General features: G+C 33.4%; 1 long non-coding RNA gene across 1 annotated transcript; it reads left to right on the top strand.

Annotated features, from left to right (window-relative positions):
* Positions 1-1021: 1021 nt before the first annotated feature.
* Positions 1022-3949, top strand: LOC149774972 (uncharacterized). Its single transcript, XR_016416683.1, has 2 exons — positions 1022-1082; positions 3643-3949. It is a non-coding gene; the product is annotated as an uncharacterized LOC149774972 (long non-coding RNA).
* Positions 3950-5697: the final 1748 nt, after the last annotated feature.

The following is a 5697-nucleotide window of genomic DNA, read 5'->3' as shown; positions in this document are numbered from 1 at the left end:
GTATTTGAAATACATGCTTGTAAATGGAAATGAGTTACAGTAAAACGTTGATTATACAGAGCTTCCTTCTCTGGGTTTTTCTATCATAGGGACCAACAGAGTGTCCAACAAATACTCTCTCTCTCTCTCTCTCTCTCCTTTATACGGAACACCATATCGATAAACTCCAAGCCTCCTGATTGGTCCTGACAATTGACATTATGTAGAATCAAGACAAAAATACATTTTTTAAACTCTTGGATTGGACGCAGCTAAACTTTTGATCACAAAATTTACGCATGGTTGATTTACGTCACACATAAATGTCATCTTTAATCAAGAAGATATCACAGTTAAATTTTCCGTGTAGTTCACTGTATGTCATATGGTATTCGTCTTTTATATGAACATACATATTTATTTGCAATATGCCATGGAAAAAGATCAGTGGGAACCTAGATTGTTCATCTGTACCTATGTACGTCCAGTTAAGTTTTACCTGTAGGTCATCTGCATGTTCCGTAAGCACATATCTAGTTTTAATACGACACGGAAATCACAGCCGGATCCGGTCAAGTGGGGGAGGGGTACTAGTTCCAAAATTTCAAAAGGCCCTGACTTTCATCTAAAGGGCACCAAAGCAAAATTCTATATGTCTATTTACTCAGATTGTGCACAATACCAAATAATCATGCGCAAGAATAAAACAATGGTCGAATTTTAATTGACAAGTGACTGCACGATTGGGGGGGGGGCGGGTTTAGCCGGGGGGGGGGGGGGGGTCCGGAAACGCCGCCGCCCCCAACTCCGGCACTGAAAATAAAGATCATTTCGCTAGCGTATCACTTTGGGTTTCAGTAAAACCCTATAAACACTTGCATATGGGTGCTTATACTTTACGCATACAAACTTGTAATTTAACTGTTTACATATTACCCATGTTAAGTTGTAAAACCAAGATGTTCTGTGATATCAGAATATGACATAATCTTTAATAACTTGAATAAAATCAATGATATTAATCTCCATTTTTCCTTCAAAAGCCGCGATACAGGAATTGAAAATGACGATAAAGAAGAAGAAGTAGATTTTCTTCAACCAAGGTAATGACACAGCCATTTGTAAGTTGTCATACACGTAAAGGTATACTGACCCATACGAATGAATGAATATATGAATATATATATATATATATATATATATATATATATATATATATATATATATATATATATATATATATATAATGTATGCTGTATCAATGATTTATCACGAGATGTATACATTTTTCATTAAAAGGAAACGATGCTTGCCTAGTTTCCTTGAGTATCATTGATATTGCGATAAAACTATACATATATTTGATTTATTTCACATACAAATACATATATTTGCCCCTTGAACGGAGTTAAAATTTACTACAGGCAGCTTTGTATTGACCGAGTGAATGAATGAACTCACATCCCCGAGTGTATTCGCTACAAAATGTAGTTCTATGCCTTTTGTGGCTATTCACATTCACCTTTACATATTGATAAATTGATTGTTTTCTTTTTTAAGTTTCTATTTTTCTTGGCACTGATTTAATCAATATAATAAAAACTTGTGATTTAAACATGAAAGATGATTTTAAATGACGAAAGTACAGCACTACACACGCTTGGTTAGTTATGCCATTCACATGAATGATTAGCAGCCATTCACGTGCCAGTGCATGGAAATGAATGTGGAATAGAAACTTAGCGAAATGACGAACCAACAAGATGTAATTAAAATATGTTAATATATTTACAGCTGATCTAAGTCATTATTCTGCTTTAGTAACAGTACCACTGACCATAAAACTCTCTCCCTCTCTTCTCTATCTCTCTCATCCTTTGGTCGGTTTTACTTAACTTTTACCATCATTCATAAGCCCAGAGACATCGTTGGATGACACAAACGTATCTTGCAACAATGGTCAATCAATCAGTCAATCAATCAATCGAGACCCTTTTGACATTTTCATATTTAGTTAATAATATTCGATTTTTAGAACATTATAATATGCTGTAGAAACAACAACGATAACAAAATATTAAATACATCACAGTATGTGTACCACATAACCGAGAAATTTACTGTATAAGTTCAACATGATTTGCAACTTTGTATCATTGATAAACACTGTTGATAAATCCCACGGAAAGTGCACATATATAATGACGACGAACCATATTCTTGTAGGTTACTTGGTGTAATTTCTATTTCAAGGTTTTAATCCAACCCAAATTCCTTTACTCTCTCACTTCTCATTCCTTACAAGTAAGCTCACAATCATTAAAATGCTTTGTCTAAAGATATTGTACTTTGAATTCTTCATATAAAAATGATCTGTGATGTTTCTCCATTAACGTTCCCCAACAGTATCAATCCGCGCATGAAATGTGTCTGCAAAAATAAAATCTCTTCATTTCCATACAGATTAACAATATTTCAGTTAACTTTTGTTATTCTGACATAAAGCCTTATATGAAATTTGGTTTCACTCACTGAACCGGTTAAAAGTAATGGAAGGAAAGGAAATAAGGAATGGACGACGATGTTACGGGTGAAACTATATAAAAACTATATTCCCCCTCCCCGCCACGCCACTAAACACTCGTGCACTTAGAAAAGGGCATTAACATAACAGTTCTTCCAATTGCGAGTTTCCATTTTTACAAATTTGATTATATTCTTTAAAACAACCGAATAATTTTTATTGCATCACTATGCCTAGCCTATTAAGCCCACACCATAGAGGTAAATGCGTCGGCCTAACAGGTTTTATAAAGAGTGCAGGAAGAAATGTTTGGGCTTGAGTTTAATTGCACAGAGCAACACTTTTATGATTATATCGTGCCGAGGCAAGTAGAATTGAATGCCTTTGCCCAAGGGCGCTCGTCCCACTATTAGCCGATCTGGACTGATCCGATGAAGGGAACTGAACCCGTGCCATTCCAGTCACGCGTCCAATGCAATAACCACAACGCCACCGTGATTCCACAAGAAGGAAAATGACGTGTTTGTTTTCAATACTTGCTTTTTAATAACATGGTAAAAATCTGGGTATGACATGGCAGAAATTAAGATCCACTTTGATTTTTTAATTACTGATTTCAATTATTCAGTAGGTTTCTCACAAGATCCTCACAATCACTGTATAATAATAATAATAATAATAATAATAACAATAACAATAATAATAATAATAATAATCATGACTTTTACCAAAGATTAATTTGAAAATAGAGGTTAAGATAGTAGCAAAATATAAAAAGGAAAAATCACATTATAGGTGATTGTGTTGTTACGAATGTCGAAACTAAAGCCAAACAACAAAGCAGTATAACTACCATACCTAACTTAAGCTTAAATGCAATTTCTCCTATTGTTATTTTTTTTTTAAAGTTTCTTAGAAATCTTTGATTTCAAGATACTAAAGTTCATTTAGATCATTCAACAGCTGTTTTTTAATTGATCAATTGTTGTGTCAGCTTTGAATTTTCTTCTGGCATATCATTTAAAAAAATGTCATTTAATAAATGCCAAGTTACATTGCATTACTACTCTTCTCAGTTTTTCCCCATTAAAATGTACAATGAAACAACTTCAGTTTCTTTTTTGCTCATTTGCTTTCAGCTCTTCCAATCCACCTGCAGATGTAGAGTTCCAGAATCCTTTATATAACTTCAACCACGAAGACGTGTCCTATTTGGATGAAACAAATACTTCATGACCTTCGTTAAAATGAGAGGGTCATAGTCTTCATCATTACAAAATGTCAGACACTTCCATATATTACTGCTATATTCTGTAAACGTGGGATGTTCAATGTACAGTACAGTTACTACACTCCCTCTATATAGTGATGTACATAGGAGTCACATTGTATACTGCATTATAATGAGAACAGTTTATAATAAAATACATTATGCATATAATTTCACATCTACATTAAGTATATGTGATCCATGACCACACTCATTATAATGGGAGCAGTGATACAATGAAGGGCATTATAATGCATGTGTATTTGGTTATTAACGGATTGCAATAATTACTGTGAAACCTTATGTTCTGCTACAACCTTCTAGAACAGAGTTTGCAAACAGCACACTGTACTGTAGATCTGATATTATAATAGATATTATAATAGATGTAGAAACTATGGTTTTATGTGAACTCTGGTGTCCAGGATTGTGTGCGTGTGTGTGTTTGTACTAACATTTTGATAGATCATACCTTTTGCCCTAAATATCACAGCATTCTAAAAGTCAACATGTAGTATAGTAAGAAAAGTATAAAAAGAGAAGAAACACAGTATCATTAAAATAAATCTATTTTCCTGTAAATATATTCTCAAAAATATGCAAAATGAAAAGTAATACATATATATATATATATATATATATATATATATATATATATATATATAATACTAAAGGCAAATGAACATTTCAAAAGCATTTTTATATACAGAACTGAACGATTTGTCAAGTAAGAAGAGTATGCCTGAAATAAGATACAGTACCTTAATCAGTTAGGGCTCATCTCCAGAGTCACTTAAAATCTGCATTTCCTTTTTAGTTAATTTTCAGTGGAACAGAATATACATGTCACATTCTTAGTTTAGTGAAAGGATAGAGATCACCTTTCCAAAGTTAATATGAACCTAAAGAAATAATGCATGAAAAACTTACCTAAATGTAAAATTTACCAAAGGTGTGAAAAAGAGAGACAGACAGATGGACAGATATGCAGACAAGGGTAACAATACATAATCCTTTCAGATCTGTGGCAGAGCATGACAATGACCTTGCCCTACAGCAGGCAACTATAAGTCTATGTATAGGAAATACTGCTTGTACTCACACTGAACAACTAAGGTGGCACTCTAGTTTCATATTTTGCACAGGGTTTGATTTTTAAAGAAAACAAATTTCCCCCATTTATCTCATTGGTTATGCTGGCTATTTAGCAAAGAACTTGTATATCTTAGGTATTGTTGAAAGAACTTTTAATTTCCTTTATTTTGGTGTATGATACAGCTTGTCCTTACTTCAGATGTGGACCTATCAAACAACTGCTCACTCTGCTTGGTCATTTTCACTTCCTAGACTTCAGAGGTAAATTGTAAAAAGAAAAGAACATTTGACTTTTTTTTTACATTTGGTATATTCGGTAATGAATTCATTGCACCTTCAGAAGTTAATATTGTCTAGTCTGCAAAATTGATTTTTCTTATTTCAATAACTGCTAGTGCACATTACACTAATTCAGGCTGATATTTGGAGCTGTAATTTTGGTTAGCTGTGTGCTTAGATCATTTACAATTTCCACAATTACAATATACAAAAATATTTCAGCCACAGTACATGAAAGTAAAAAGGGAATGCCAATATTCTCATGTTGCAAATGCAAACAACTTCACCTTACACCTAGCACTCTCTTCAAGTTCCTAATATACCTGGATGCGCCACAATAAAGATTATATAGGCATCATTATTGTATGATTTGAAATGGTTGGTTAGCTAAACATTGAAGTCACAATCATCAGAACAGTCCTTCTGAATAATTCTCATGGTTTTTTTCCCCCACTGAACAGTATTCATTATCAGCAAAGTTCCACATGAGCCCAGACCCATCCTCCATTAAGATGAAAAGTGAGTTATTTTAATAGCGCACATTTCATTT

This window comes from Sinohyriopsis cumingii, unplaced genomic scaffold (assembly GCF_028554795.1).
Source record: "Sinohyriopsis cumingii isolate HCF-2022 unplaced genomic scaffold, ASM2855479v2 utg000066l, whole genome shotgun sequence".
NCBI classification, from domain to species: Eukaryota; Metazoa; Mollusca; class Bivalvia; order Unionida; family Unionidae; genus Sinohyriopsis; species Sinohyriopsis cumingii.
The sequence above is the reverse complement of the archived record's forward strand: the minus strand, read 5'-3'. Positions and strand labels throughout refer to the sequence as shown.